Source organism: Oenanthe melanoleuca, chromosome 25 (assembly GCF_029582105.1).
Source record: "Oenanthe melanoleuca isolate GR-GAL-2019-014 chromosome 25, OMel1.0, whole genome shotgun sequence".
In the NCBI taxonomy this organism is placed as follows: Eukaryota; Metazoa; Chordata; class Aves; order Passeriformes; family Muscicapidae; genus Oenanthe; species Oenanthe melanoleuca.
This window is the reverse complement of record NC_079358.1, coordinates 601,693-617,613: the sequence shown is the minus strand read 5'-3', so window position 1 is coordinate 617,613 and position 15,921 is coordinate 601,693. Positions and strand designations below refer to the sequence as shown.

Here is a 15,921-nt window from a genome sequence, read left to right as displayed (position 1 = left end):
ACCCGGCCTCCCTTCTTTTCTCGGGTTATCCTGCCCTCCCTTCTTTTCCCGGGTTATTCCGACCTCCTTTCTCCCGGGTTACCCGGCTTTCCTTATTTACCCGGGTTATCCTGCCCTCCCTTCTTTTCCCGGGTTATCCTGGCCTCCCTTCTTTACCCGGGTTATTCTGGCCTTCCTTCTTTTCCCCGGTTACCCGGCCTCCCTTCTTTTCTCGGGTTACCCGGCTTTCCTTCTTTTCCCGGGTTACCCCGACCTCCCTTCTTTTCCAGGGTTATTCCGACCTCCTTTCTCCCGGGTTACCCGGCTTTCCTTATTTACCTGGGTTATCCTGCCCTCCCTTTTCTCCCGGGTTATCCCGGCCTCCCTCCTCGCTGTGGCCGCTCCCCAGCCCTCCCTGCCCAACCTGCCCCGAGCTCACCTGTCCCGCCCTCACCTGCGGCTCCCGGCGGCCGCCTGGAGCCCGGAGCCGCCGCGGAGGAGCGGGGGCCGTGCCCGCTGTTCGGATATATAGGAGCGGCCCAGGAACCTCCACGTAGCCCATACGTAAAGTGTACGTGGGAGAGTTAAAAAAAGTTGGGATGCAAATGCGGGGCCGGCTCCGTCCCGCGGGGGGGCTCCGGGGTAGGGGAGCCGCTCTGCTCCCGAGCTTCCTTAACCTCGGAATCGATCAAGCCCGGCAATTAGGAGCTCATTTCCATATATGCAAATGTGGCAGCATCTCTCTCTCTGCCTCCCGCAGCCGGGGAGAGGAACCGGGGTGGGAGCTGGGCTGAGGCGTGCGGGGGAAAAAAAAAAAAAAAAAAAAAAAAAAAAAAAGGTTGTTTGAGGATATTTGGGTGGTTTTAAAGGAAAGGGGCGCGAAATGCTCCGGGTGAGGCTGCTCCCAATTTGCTCCTTAATTCCAATAATTTTTTTTTTTTTTTTTTAATCCCTTTGACATAAACGGAGCGGTCTGAGCGCAGGGGGTTCCTCCTCCTCTCCCAAAACAGCGCGGGGAATAAGGTGGGAATTCGGGGACACGCTCCTGCCCCGGCCCCAGGGGGTGTTTTAAAGGTAACCCTGACTTCTCGCATTTTCTCAATAACAAACCCGCACCATAAATCGGAGATCCCGGGCACACCAGTTCCCTCCTTACCTGCGCTTTTCTGAGCATCGCGGGGTTTTTTTTTTTTTTTGCTAAATAAGCCCAGATTAAGGGCAAAGTCTCCCTGGCATTTCCTGAATGCTGATTAAAGCTGGGGGGTCACGGCTGCAGCGGGTTTTCGCTCGGGGCGCCAGCGGAGCGTTTTTTAGCCGGTGGCGTTTCACGGAGTTTCCCCCTCGATTTGGGAATTGACTTTGTTTCCCTCCTTGCACAAGCTGTAATCACGGAGTGTTAAAATGTAAAGCCCGTTTCAAGTTAAGCTCCGATTTTCTTCCCTACTCAGGATTATTTTATTTTTTTTTTTTCCGCCGAATAAATAAGATTTTCTCCCTTTTGCCCGCCGTTCAAACCCTCAAACAACGAGAATGAACTCAAAATCAGGAATCAATTCCTAACGCCGGGAGTGTTTTGTGGTTTGGTTGAAGTGATAAAAACATAGATGGAAATACCCAGAGGGAACCAAACCTGAGAGGGGCGGGCGGGGGGTGGGGGTGGCACAGTTATTCCTGCTGGCCAGAGTGGAAACAGAAGGTTCTTCCCTTCCCTCTTTCCATTTTTTATATTAATTTTAAATTTTTATACATATAAATTCGGGAAAAACCTTTTTCTTGCACTTTCATTCCCACCTCGGCAGCTGAGCCGCTTTTCACAGCCCCGTCCGGGTCGCTGCTCTCTGCATTCCTCTGCCCCATTCCTCCTTCATTCCCCAGTCACCAGGGTTTGTTACTATCTTTAAAAATGAAATCTATTATGATTATATTTTTAAAAATTCATTTATTTACTGCCAATGGCCAGAACCGACGAACATCCTGTGCGGCCGCTGGTGGAGGGACCGTCCCGGTTTCTATTATTATTATTATTATTATTATTATTATTATTATTATTATTATTATTATTATTATTATTATTATTATTATTATTAATTTCAGCCGACGATTCTGCAAACCTCCCGTGAGTTTGGAAAAGCAGGAAACACTGTATGGAAAGGAAACTGAAAAAAAAAATTAAAATTCCCTTTCTGTTGCCCCTCTCTTGGCAAATTCGCAGCTGCCGACGGGATGAGCAGAAATCCTCACTACAGACCCGAGAGTCTCTGGCAACCAGCGAGGACGGCGGCGTCGCCCACCAGATTATGCTTAAAAAAAAAAAAAAAAATTAAAAAAAAAAAAAAAATTATTATTTTCCCCTCCTTATCCCAAAGTAGCAATTAGAGAAAGTGGGAACCTTTGCCTTCCGTCGGGACGGATGTTCATTTTTGGGGTCTCAAAGCGCCTCTTTATTTTCTCTGGTGCTGAACTTTAAAGAGGAGGGGTTGGAGCAGAGCTGTAGAGAAATTTATCCCGTTTTTTCGGAATTCTCTCGGCCGTGCTGGGTCCTCCCAGCTCAGGAGTTTTGTGCCCGTCTCATCTCCCATTTATTTTTCCAGCGGGCTTAAAAAGGGGAGTTAGTGCCGCAAAACGGGCGATTTAAACTTATTTTTTAAAGGGATTTTCTGCTGGAAGGCAAAGCCCGGGCTGCCACGGCGGGGGCGGTGAGTTTGGGATGATCCGGGAGGATTTGGAACCTCGGGAATTTTGGGTGGGAGTCCCGGGGGAGGCAGGCGGGCAGGGATGCTCTTCCCCCGCACGGAGCCTCTGCACCTATTAAAATTAAAAAAAAAAAAAAAAATCCCTGCGGGAAAGTCAAATTAAACTCCTAAAAGGATCTGGTTGGAGGGGAACGAGCCCCCCGGGTTTATCCCTGAAGCCCCCGCGGTGCTCCCCGTGCCGGCAAAGGGGCAAAAATCCCTGGAAAATATAAAATATCCTTTGCAAAGGGGCAAAACTCCCTGAAAAATGCAAAATAACACTGCAAAATACAAAATAACCCTGAAAAAAAATACAATATATGCAAAATACAATATACCCTCTGCAAAGGGGCAAAACTCCCTGGAAAATATAAAATATCCTTTGCAAAGGGGCAAAACTCCCTGAAAAATACAAAATAACACTTCAAAATACAAAATAACACTGCAAAATACAAAATACTCTCTGAAAAATACAAAATACCCTCTGAAAAATGCCCAATACCCCCTGCAAACGGGCAAAACTCTCTGAAAAATACAAAATACCCTCTGAAAAATGCAAAATTCCCTCTGCCAAATGCAAAATTCCCTCTGAAAAATGCCCAATACCCTCTGTAAAGGGGCAAAACTCCCTGCAAAATACAAAATACTGCTGGGCACCTCTGAGGCTGCACAGGGAGCAGGAGCTGCTTCCCCGGGAGGTTTTTAAGGAAATTCCCTTTTTTTTGCCTGCCTCCGTGTGGGAGATCTGTAAGAAATGCCCCAAAATGGTCAGAGAGGATTTTTGTTTTTTTTTTAATATTTTCACTGAGATGTGCACACAGATTTTGGACAAGTTCTTTTCCAGCCCTGCTCTGAGTGTGTGTGGCACCTTCAGATCCAGGTTTCTGTTTGGGATTCTCCCTGTCACCCCAAAATCTGGGAGCAGATCAGTGCTGGGAGGTCCAGGGGAAGGGGAAACGCTCTGGATAAATAAATGTCTTTGTCTTGGTGCCAGCCTCCTCTCCACGGCGTTTTTTCTGCCTTCACTGGGCACTTCTGCTGCTGCCTGGGCCATGTGGTGCCCCAGACAAAGGAAATGCCAACAAAAGCTGCGTTTTGAAGGGCAGAGAGGAGCATCCCCAGCTCTGTGCCAGTTCAGGCAGCCTGCCCTTGATTAAAAACCCCACAGCAAGGAGAACCCTCCTTGCAAAAAAATAAATCCTCAGGGTTAGGTTTCCACCTAGCTCTCCCCACCTAGCTCAGGTGGTTTTGGTAATTCAGGATGTTTGGATAGTTCACCCCAAAGGCTGGAGGGAAGCTCGGTGCTTTCAGAGGCACCCACGTAACTGTGAGCCTGAAAACCAAAAATCCTTTTCCATCAGATCACCTCAGCCTCGGATGTGATGCTATCCTCACCTTCAGCTCACCTCCGAACCTGCATGGAAAACAAAACCAGGAAAAACCCACAAAAACACCCGAACTGCCTCTTTCTGTGCTGGCAGGGAGCTCTGTTCAACCCTGGTAAAAACCTGGGTGAAGTGTCCCCCCGGCACCTCCCCTCCATCCTGCAGGTGCCTTTTTCAGCCCCCAGGTTTGTTCTGGGCAGCTCTTTTGGGGAGTGGCTGTTTGTGGGGGATGCTTGGCACCAGCACAGCCTGATTACAGCCCAGCTCCTTAAAAAAAACCTTCCCTGGCACTGAAGGGGATAACAGGGATATTTAAACACTCCCAGTGTGCACCTTTAACAGCAGAAAGGAAGGGAAATTGCCATGGTTGGATTCAGCATTGCTCCTTTTGAGCTGCCACTGGCTCTGCCTGCAATTGTTCCTCTGGGGCAGAGGATTGTGGCAGCACCAGCTCCAGAGAGGTGGGTTTGAGGCCCACAGCCCCAGTTTGTAATTATTCTCATATTTGGTGCCAGGGAGAGGGTGGAGCAGCATTTCTTTTTTGTCTGTATCTCTGAGGAAGCTTTTTCTAAAGCAAGAGCAAAAAAAAAAAAAAAAAAAAAAAAAAAAATCCACAGCTGGTGTTGGTGGATGAGACACTCAGCCATGTTCTGGTAGGGGGAAAAAAAGGCAAAGTCTAATTTTAGATGTTCTGAAATGCTTACAGCATCCCTCCAGCAGGCTGGCACGGGAGCCAGTGGTTATTTCCACCGTGGCAGGAGAGAAGCAGGAGCAGGATCTGCTCTCCCCAGGTGGGATCTCCCCTCTGGGAGCATCTCTGCCCTGGCCAGTGCCAGCAGCAGGATTTACAGAGAGCAGCTGCTGGGCAGGAGGAGAAACAGGGCTCCTCCAGTTTGGGGTGGGTAAAAGGAGAAACAGGGCTCCTCCAGTTTGGGGTGGGTAAAGAAGGAACAGGGATTGTTCCATTTGGGGTGGGTAAAAGGAGGGACAGGGCTCCTCCAGTTTGGGGTGGGCAGAAGGAACAGGGTTTGTTCCATTTGGGGTGGGTAAAAGGAGAAACAGGGCTCCTCCAGTTTGGGGTGGGTAGAAGGAACAGGGCTCCTCCAGTTTGGGGTGGGCAGGAGGAACAGGGTTTGTTCCATTTGGGGTGGGCAGGAGGAACAGGGGTCCTCCAATTTGGGGTGGGTAAAAGGAGAAACAGCCTTCCTCCAGTTTGGGGTGGGTAAAGAAGGAACAGGGCTCCTCCAGTTTGGGGTGTGCAGAAGGAACAGGGCTTCTCCCATTTGGGCTGGGCAGAAGGAACAGGGTTTGTTCAATTTGGGGTGGGTAAAAGGAGAAACAGGGCTCCTCCAGTTTGGGGTAGGCAGAAGGAACAGGGCTTCTCCCATTTGGGGTGGGCAGGAGGAACAGGGTTTGTTCAATTTGGGGTGGGCAGGAGGAACAGGGTTTGTTCCATTTGGGGTGGGTAAAAGGAGGAACAGAGCTTCTCCCATTTTGGGGCAATTTTCTCCCATTTTGGCTTAGCCAGAACCCCTTTGGGGTGTCTCCACCCCCCAAAAAGCAGCCACTGATGGAAAGCCAGGTCTTGCTCTGCCAGGCCATTGTTTGCCAAGCACCTCATTGTTTCCAAGATGTTTTTCCCCCCAAATTCTGCAGCCCTGAGGAAACCCCTCCCGGGTTCACCTGCCGAGCCCAGACCCGAGCAGCTCCTGGTTTCCCAGAGCAGGGAATGTGCCGGGAGCGAGCACAAAGCAGCTCCGCAGCCCGGGGCACGGCGAGGGGCTCAGCTTTCCCGGCCTCTCATCAAATATTCCAAATAACCTTTCTGTCCGGGGGACTCGCAAAGTTTTGCTTTCTCCCTCCAGGGTGAGTCACAGCGGGAGCCGCGGAGAAAGCGCCGCTCGGAGGAGGTTCCTGGGCACAATAACCTCGGAGGAGTTTGGGTCTAAAGACTAAAAGGCTCTATTTACTTTCACTGACAAGGAACAATCTAAGCAGATGTCCTTTGATGGGATTAGTTATTAATCCTTGAATCATGGGTAAATGGGAAAATGATCCATTATTTTCTGCAAAATCCTTCACTGCTTTAGGTTTCAAGGATGGGGTGGAGGATTGTTAGCAGAAAGGTCTCGACCTGTCTGTTTTGGCCATTTGAAAATGTATTTTTGCAGTTTGTGCCGTGGAGCGTGACTCTGAAATAAAATTAAAAAAAAAAAAAATCAAGGAAAAAGGGGTTTGATTTCACTAACAGCTGAGAATAATGTGCCAGATACACAGCAGTGATGGGTCTGGGCATTCCTTGGATAAATACTGGGAGGTTTATAAAAATAAAAAATAAAAATAAATAAATATATAAATATAAATAAAAAAATAAAAATAAAAATCTAATAGTAATGAAAATATAATAAAATATATTAATAAAATATAACAAAATATAATAATAATAATGATAATAATGATAGTAATAATAGTAATATATAATATATAAGTAATAATAATATATAAGTAATATAATAATAATAATAATAATAATAATAATAATAATAATAATAATAATAATAATAATAATAATAATAATAATAATGCCATCCCTTGGCAGTGGCCACAGCTCAGCTCAGTGAATCTGAGCAGTCCTGAGCTCAGCCCAGCTCTGCCTCTGAGTCTCCCATGCAGGCAAAGCAGGAATAGATTCCCAATGAATAATTTACTCTGCTTTCTTTTGATTTGAGTTCTGATTGTGCACAGCAGTGCAGGCTCGGAGGGGGAAGCATGTTCTGATTAAAGATTTATACTGGGCCTATAATTTTGTTGTTGTTGCTTAAATCTACTTCAAAGTGTGAGTAGGGTGGGTGTAAAATAAACACTCTGGAGTAGCCAGGAGCTCCTGGGCTGTCCCAGGGTGTGAGTGCACACACCAGTGCAGAGCATGGGGTTCCACAGAGAAACTTTGTGCTCTCCCAGGCATCCTCCTCACACCAAATACAGTAAAAAAAATTGAAATTGCCTCTATTCCCTCAAACTACTGACTCCAGGTTCCTTCCCCTGTGCTGAGACCACATCTCAAAAATTTTAAAACAGAACTTTATTATTTTACTACTCCTTCACTGTTCTTTGACTACTCATTTTCTATTCTTCTGCTGTTGTTTGACCACACAGAGAATAGTTTGTGGCTGCAGGGAGTGATCAGACCTGGAGCTGGAAGAGGATCACCCTGAACATGGAGAGGAACCAAACTTCAGCTTCCACCCTCCTCTGTTAGTGAAACTTGGAAATAGAGGCAAGAAAAACTCCAGCTCCTTCCCAGCCTGAGTGACAGGGCAGAGGATTTTCTCTTTCTTTCCTCCCTTTCCCCTGGTGCCTCATCCCTGGAGCAGAGCCCCTTCCCTGGCACAAGGGGAGTGTGAGACAAACAGAACCATCCACCATTCCCAAAAGTGCCTCTTGATAAACCCTTGCCATTCCCAGCTCCAGCTGGCCAGGGAAGAGCCAGAGCTTTGTCCCAGGGCCTGGCTCCCACAGCTCCCTGCCTGCTGCTTGAAAAAGCAGATTGCAGATCAGCAGAAATGGTTTTTGTGGGGTATTTTGGGCTGGCTGGCAGAACTCAGCCAGCAGAGCACGAAGGGACAAAGCCCTGCAAGGAGAAGCCCCTCAGAGCTGGATGGCTTTGGTCCCATCCTGCAAACCCTCTTTTGCCATGAGTGGGGAATTATTCTCAGGGGGATTCAGCCCTGTGGTTTCTCCAAACCCAGCCTCAGAAGGGATGAAGGATGGCCTCCCTCTCACAGGTTGGAAATCTCCCAGGTGCTCTCATTGGCTCTGTCAGCAGCCAGGGGATGGTTTGGGTTGGGAGGGAACATCAAACTCACCTTTCCCACCCCTTGCTGTGGGCAGGGAACCCTTCCACTATCCCAGGCTGCTCCAAAACCGAGTGTCCAGCTGGTCTTGAACACTTCCAGGGATGGAGCAGCTTCTCTGGGCACCCTGTGCCAGGGTCTCCCCATCCTCACAGCCCAGAATTCTTCCCAAAATCCCATCCAGCCCTGCCCTCTGGCAGTGGGAAGCCATTCCCCCTTGTCCAAATCCCAGATCCCCTTTAGACCCTGGAGGGGGCTCTAAGGTCTCACTGGAGTTTTCTCAAAGGTGAGCACCCCCAGCTCTCCCAGGCTGGCTCCAGAGCCCTGGATCGTCTCTGTGGCCTCCTCTGGACTCGCTCCAGCAGCTCCACGTCCCTCCTGTGCTGGGCCCCAGAGCTGGGGTTACCCCACAGGGTGTCAGTGAGCAGGTCCCACACCCTGGGCTCTCAGATTTCCCGATGCTGACACTGCTGGGGATGTGCCCAGCGCTGGGTTTCTGGGCTGCCAACGCACGAGACCAGCTCATATCAGAAACATCTCTGTGATTTTACTCATTCCACACTGAGGAACTCCCCAGCCACGAAGCATTGAGAAAATGAAAAATGGAGACAGAGCACGGGGACCTGAAGCGCCCCAGCTGCAGGATGGCCAAAGCCTGGGACCCCTGAAACCCTGAACCCCCCAAAAACCCCTGAACCCCCTAAATCCCAGAACCCCCTGAACCCCCTGAAACCCTGAACACCCCAAAACCCCTGAACCCCCTAAATCCCAGAACCCCCTGAACCCCCTGAAACCCTGAACACCCCAAAACCCCTGAACCCCCTGAATCCCCCAAATCCCTGAACCCCCTGAAACCCTGAACCCCCCAAAACCCCTGAACCCCCCAAATCCCAGAACCCCCTGAACCCCCTGAAACCCCCAAAACCCCTGAACCCCCCGAACCTTCTGAACCCCCTGAATCCCTGAACTCCTTGTACCCCTTGAACCCCCCAGAACCCCCCGAATCCTCGAACCCCTGAACTCTCTCCAAACCCCCCGAATCCCCCGAACCCCAAATTTCCATTGACACCTGTCAATCAGCGCCGCCCTCTGCCGCCACCTGGCGGCCGCTCCGGAGAAACGCACCCAGCGCCCCCCAACCCCCCCCAGGACCCCCCAGGACCCCCCAGGACCCCCGAACCAGGACCGGGACCCGGGGCACGGGGATGAACTCGGCTTTCAGAGCAGCACAGGAAATAAATAAAGCATCGGTGCTGAACGCAGGGGAAAACGGGATCTGCCCCTCCCCTGCGCCAGTTTTGGGGTGAGAAGGTGATTTTTGCAGGGAACAACCTCTTGGCATGGTTCAGTTGAAATCACAGAGCCGTGGAATTTTTAAGGCTGGGAGAGGCTCCTGAGGTCACCGAGTTCCCCCAGCACTGCCAAGGTCACCACTAATGCAGGTCCCCGGGTGCCACATCCAAAATCTGTTCAATCCCTTCAGGAACGGTGACACCACCACAGCATGGCGAGTCTGTGCCAGTGCCCGACCACCTTCTTCAGGAAGGAATTTTCTTAATATCCCACCTAAAATTCCCCTGGTGCAACTCGAGGCCGTTTCCCCTTGTTACCTGGAGCAGAGCCCGAGCCCCGGCTGTCCCCTCCTGTCAGGGAGCTGTGCAGAGCCAGAGGTCCCCCCTGATCCCCCTTTTCTCCAGGCTGAGCCCTTCCCCAGCTCTGCTCCCTTCTCTGGACACACTCCAGCCCCTCAGTGTCCAAATGGCCCAAAACTGAATCCAGGACTTGGGGTGAGAGCCCCGGGATGCAGGTCCTGCTGCCCTTCCTGCAAGAACAGCCTCACAGCATCCCCAGGTTACCCTGACCCAGAGCATCCAGCCAGGCTGTGCCACAGGAACCCACCCCAAAAACCCTCAGATCACTCACCTGACAGAAATTCACCTCCAGGTGTGAAGTTCAGCCCACGTGGTTCTCATTGGGCACCAGGGGATGCTCCAGCACTGCCAGGAGGAGCTTTGGGTGGGAAAGGCAGTGCCTGAGCTGCGGGGAGGCTGGGAGGGCTTGGGAGCCACAGCTTGGGGTGTCCTGGGGTGTCCATCCCATCCCATCCCATCCCATCCCATTATCCCATCCCATTATCCCATCCCATCATCCCATCCCATCCCATCCCATCCCATCCCATCCCATCCCATCCCCATCCCATCCCCATCCCACCATTCCCAGTTCCATTCCCAGCTCCCATCCCATCCCATCCCATCCCATCCCATCCCATCCCATCCCATCCCAAGGACTGCACCAGTGCCCTGGTGTGTCCTGGGGTGCCCTGGGGTGCCCTGGGCTGTCCTGTCCTCAGCCAGACACGGGACAGGACCGGGATCCCTGACAGGGCAGAGTCACCCTGCAGCTGCTCCAGGTGTGTCCCACAGCAGCAGTGACACCACAGCAGGACCTGGGGCTGGAGTGACACCCTGCCGTGCAGAGAGTGAGAAAGAAAGAGCCAGAGGCACGGAAAATTATCAGAAACGTGTATTTTTTTTTTTTCTTTTTAATAGTAAACCTCTTTACAACAAATATAGTGAAAGAGTTTCCAAACAAAACTCATAAGAATTTCTCATGGTAATTATTATTATTATCATCATTTTTTTTTATATATTTTTTTTTTCTTATTGTGGAATATACAATAACGCATCACCATACAGCACAAAAAAAGGAATATTGAAAAAACGAAATAGACGTCTCAACCACGTGCTGCAGTCCCTGGGAAGGAGCCACTGATTGTCAAGGGAGCGAGGATGGGAGGGAGAGGGGATGGTGTCCCCAGGGCGCGGGAAGGTGAAACCTCCAGAGAAAGATGGGATTTGTCAAAGTCCCGGGTACAGAATGCCAAGCTCTGACAGGAATCCTCCCTGCCCTGCCCCGCTGCTGCGGCACCGCCCCGAGGCCGGGCCGGGCCACGGGAACCTCCCTTGACTCGCACACACACACACACCCACGCACACGGGTGGAGGAGCATCGGAAAAAAAAAGAGGTTAAAAATATATATATATATGTATATATATATATATTATAGATACAGTTTCTTTTTTTTTCTTTTTTTTTTTATTTTTCTTTCCCTTTTAAATTGCTTCTCAAAACAATAAATAAAACTCCTCGGGGGAGGTGCTCGCCCTGTTCTGTTTCTGCCTGTGCAGCAGCCGGGGGAGGAGGCAGAGCTGCCTGTGCGGGACGGGCTGGGCGGGACACCCACGAACCAGCGCACTGAGAAGCTGACAGGGGCCATTCCTGCTTTTTTTATCGTTTTAGTGCATCGTTTCAAGGGTCTGCTCTATCTTACAAAGGTTTTTGAGGACACCCCAGAGTTTGCTACGGGAGGACGAGCCTGGGGGATGCCAGCACAGCCCAGCACAGCTCAGGGGAGATGCCCACGGGTGTTCCACAGCTCTTCACACCCACAGAGGGAAGGTCTGGGCCAGTCTCCACATCTCAGTGGCACCAGCACCAAGATGTGGCTCAGAAACCCCTCTCGGTGCTGGGGGGTGCAGGGATGGGGGGACAGAGCCCGTCCCCTCCCAGGGAGCCAGGCTGGGGAACATCCTCCATCCCAGCCCGGCACAGCCTGAGCCACACCACCCTCTCCTGGCTCAGACACAGACAGGCACTGCAGGGCTGCAGCAGAGCAGGAACGAGGATGAACCAGCCACAGCATCCCTGCGCTCCTGCACCTCACACACTCTGGGGGCTGTGACCTCTCCAGAGCCACTGGGACACAGAACCTCTGCCAAGTGCTGCTCCTGTCCAGAAACCTGTGGGACATGGAGATCTGGGGAGCAGGGAGGCCTGGGAGGGGTGCACAGGAAGAGCCAAAAGGGTTAAACAAGAAATCACTGTACAACTCGGCCATGTCCAAAGTCAGTATTATTACAATATACTCTGACAAAAATATAATCTCATTTCATATCAATACAACAAAAAAACCCCAAAACCAGTTTTCTGTACTGTTACCATTGCTAACAGATTGAAACTTGCTATTTACAGTTACAGTAGCCAGGTAAAATACTACAGGTGAGAGACCAGAGAGAGGAGGGGCAGAGGGACAGAGGGGACACGAACTGCCAGGGAAGGGAAGAACAAAGGGGGAAAGGCCCTCTTACATCCCAGGTGTGGCTTCCTGCACTGGACAAGGAAGGGTGATGGATGGAGGTAGTGAAAACATAATACTTGCTTTATGGGTCTGGCTGGGTTTTTTTTGTGGAAAAGAAAGAGAAAAAAAAAAATAAAGTGAAGTGAGAGGGGAAGGTGGAATAAAAGGATGAGCATGGCAAAGGGAAAGCAGAGCAAACCTTCAGCTGAAGCCAACAGTCAGAGACTCTCCCACAGCCCAACTTTCACCACTTTGGGGGGTGGATGCTCTCCCTGGGCAGAACAGTTCACAGCCTCTTCCCCAGAACTGGTGACAAACACCCCAAAGTGATGGGGGGACCCCCAGCCAAGCAACACAAGGGGAGGAAAAGCTGCAGGAAGTGAGATTTTCAAGGGAAAGGTGGAATTTTTGTACATCTGCTTTTTCCTTGGTTGGCTGACAGTATTCTGGAGAGGAAGAGGGAGGTGAGAAGAGGGGAAGGAAAAGGGAACTTGTTCTCCCTCTCCACTCTGCTCTCCCCCAGGCTCACACACGACTGCTGATCCAGATCTGGACTGAACATTTCCCCAGCCCTGGCAGGGACCTCACACCCACGGCAGCAACAACCCCGAGGGACCCTGAGAGACTCCCTGGCACAGGGAGCCCAACCCAGTACAACCCAGTACAGCCCAGTACAGCCCAGTACAACCCCAGAGCAACCCAGCACAACCCAGCACAGCCCAGTACAACCCCAGAGCAACCCAGCACAACCCAGTATAACCCCAGTAAAACCCAGTACAACCCCAGCACAACCCAGTACAACCCCAGTACAACCCCAGCACAACCCCAGTACAGCCCAGTACAGCCCAGTACAACCCCAGAGCAACCCAGCACAACCCAGCACAACCCCAGCACAACCCCAGCACAACCCCAGTACAGCCCAGTACAACCCCAGAGCAACCCAGCACAACCCAGCACAACCCAGCACAACCCAGCACAACCCAGTACAACCCAGTACAACCCCACAGCAACCCCAGCACAACCCCAGTACAGCCCAGTACAGCCGAGCACAACCCCAGCACAACCCCAGCACCAGCTCCTTCAGACATCCAGCACAGCCAGGCTCCTGGTCACCCCAAACCTGGAGCAGGGTCACCCCAAAATCTGGAGCAGGGTCACCCCCAAACTTTGAGCAGGGTCACCCCAAAACCTTGACCCCCAAACCTGAAGCAGGGTCACCCCTAAACTTTGAGCAGGGTCACCCCCAGCTTTAGCAGGGTCACCCCAAACCCTGAGCAGGGTCACCCCAAACCTGGAGCAGGGTCACCCCAAACCCTGAGCAGGGTCACCCCACACCTGGAGCAGGGTCACCCCAAAACTCGATCAGGGTCACCCCAAAACTCGAGCAGGGTCCCCTGTCCCTGCTGTCCCCCGGACCAGGAGGGACCATCCCGTGCATCCATCACCTCCTCACCGTGCCCTGCCCAGCCTCAGCTTCTGTCCCTCACTCGGGGTCCTGAACACCCCAAATCTCCCCCAAATTTTCCAAATTTCCCACCAAATCCTGGCAGAGCATCACCCGAGCCACGCCCTGTGCCCTTCCTCCCTCCCATCCCCCTCCTCCTCCTCCTCTCTGCACCAAAACTCGGGGGATGAACCTGCCCCCAGCATCACCTCACCCTGCACCAACACCCCAAAAAACAGCTCTGCCAAGCCCTGGGAAAGGCCAGCATTCCCAGGCTGGGGGTCACAGCCCCCCAAAATCTGCCAGCCCCCCAAAATCTGCCAGCCCCAAAATCTGCCAGCCCCCCAAACTGCCAGCCCCCCCAAAATCTGCCAGTCCCCAAAATCTGCCAGCCCCCCCAAAATCTGCCAATCCCCCAAAACGTGCCATCCCCAAAATCTGCCAGTCCCCCAAACTGCCAGCCCCCCAAAAATCTTCCAGCCCCAAAATCTTCCAGTCCCCAAAATCTGCCGACCCCAAAGTCTGCCAGTCCCCAAAATCTGCCAGTCCCCAAAATCTGCCAGTCCCCCAAAATCTGTCTGCCCCCCAAAATCTGACAGTCCCCAAAATCTGCCAGCCCCCCAAAATCTTCCAGTCCCCAAAATCTGCCAGTCCCCCAAAATCTGCCAGTCCCCCAAAATCTGCAAGCCCCCCAAAATCTGCCAGCCCCTCAAAATCTTCCAGCTCCCCAAAAATCTTCCAGCCCCAAAATCTGCCAGTCCCAAAATCTTCCAGTCCCCAAAATCTGCCAGTCCCCAAATCTGCCAGCCCCCCAAAATCTGCCAGTCCCAAAATCTGCCAGTCCCCAAAATCTGCCAGCCCCCCAAAATCTGCCAGTCCCAAAATCTGCCAGCCCCCCAAAATCTGCCAACCCCAAAATCTGCCAGCCCCCCAAAATCTTCCAGTCCCCAAAATCTGCCAGTCCCAAAATCTTCCAGTCCCCAAAATCTGCCAGTCCCCAAATCTGCCAGCCCCCCAAAATCTGCCAGCCCCCCCAAAACGTGCCATCCCCAAAATCTGCCAGCCCCCAAAATCTGCCAGTCCCAAAATCTGCCAGCCCCCCAAAATCTGCCAACCCCAAAATCTGCCAGCCCCCCAAAATCTTCCAGTCCCCAAAATCTGCCAGTCCCCAAAATCTGCCAGCCCCCCAAAAATCTTCCAGCCCCAAAATCTGCCAGCCCCAAAATCTGCCAGCCCCCAAAAATCTGCCAGCCCCAAAATTTGCCAGCCCCCCAAAAATCTTCCAGTCCCCAAAATCTGCCAGCCCCCCAAAATCTGCCAGCCCCCCAAAATCTGCCAGTCCCAAAATCTGCCAGTCCCCAAAATCTGCCAGCCCCCCAAAATCTGCCAGCCCCCCAAAAATCTTCCAGCCCCAAAATCTGCCAGCCCCCCAAAATCTGCCAGTCCCAAAATCTGCCAGTTCCAAAATCTGCCAGCCCCCCCAAAATTTGCCAGCCCCCAAAAAATCTTCCAGCCCCAAAATCTGCCAGTCCCCAAAATCTGCCGACCCCAAAATCTGCCAGTCCCCAAAATCTGCCAGCCCCCCAAAAATCTGCCAGCCCCCCAAAATCTGCCAGCCCCCAAAATCTGCCAGTCCCCAAAATCTGCCAGCCCCCCAAAATCTGCCAGCCCCCCTGCCTTACCTGTGTCTGGGCTGGAGGATCCACAGAGAGTTTAGAAGGTCAAGGTCAGAACCAGACTTTGGTAAGTAACCACACGTTTAGAAAGGAATATATCAGTTTGGAAACATCTCAGTGCATACTTCTTATATGAAAATATACACAAATGTATTTCATTCTCCAAAAAAGGAACAATTAAAAACAAAAGCAAACTAGCCCAAACACAATATATTAGCTGTTTTTTTTTGTTGGTTTTTTTCTTGTTTTTTTTTTCTTGTTGTTGTCATCCTTTAAAATCTTTAACGCTACACTTTGTTCAGGTTACACTTTTTTTGTCTTTTTTTTTTTTTTTTTTGTAAATGTTTTTTGTTTTTCTTCATGCATTTTACACCTTTATAGCCTTTGAGAATAAATAAGCTCCATTTTGCTTCCACATCTCTAAAAACTGCAGCATTTTAACTATTGTCATTTAAATCGTGCAATTTTTTTTTTTTTTGCAACACCCCTTTTTAAAAAATGGAAAATATATATATATATATATTTTAAAACTAAACCCTATACAACGCAAAAAATTCCAAATTAAAAAAAAAAAAAAATTATACACAATTGTAACTGTCAACAGTACAGATGAGCACAAGAAATAAAATTAGATCAGAAACATATTTATAGAAGCACAAAGGAGGGTGTTGGTTTCTTAGATTGTCATTCTTCTTGTTGTCTTTTGAAAATGA

The 15,921-nt window shown here is 50.8% G+C and overlaps 2 long non-coding RNA genes across 2 annotated transcripts; one reads left to right on the top strand and one right to left on the bottom strand.

The window, feature by feature from the left end:
* Positions 1-11,023: 11,023 nt before the first annotated feature.
* Positions 11,024-15,292, bottom strand: LOC130262688 (uncharacterized). Its single transcript, XR_008842144.1, has 2 exons — positions 15,215-15,292; positions 11,024-12,534 (listed from the first exon to the last, which is right to left on the bottom strand). It is a non-coding gene; the product is annotated as an uncharacterized LOC130262688 (long non-coding RNA).
* LOC130262689 (uncharacterized) lies at positions 12,911-13,230 on the top strand. Its single transcript, XR_008842145.1, has 3 exons — positions 12,911-12,936; positions 12,991-13,114; positions 13,147-13,230. It is a non-coding gene; the product is annotated as an uncharacterized LOC130262689 (long non-coding RNA).
* Positions 15,293-15,921: the final 629 nt, after the last annotated feature.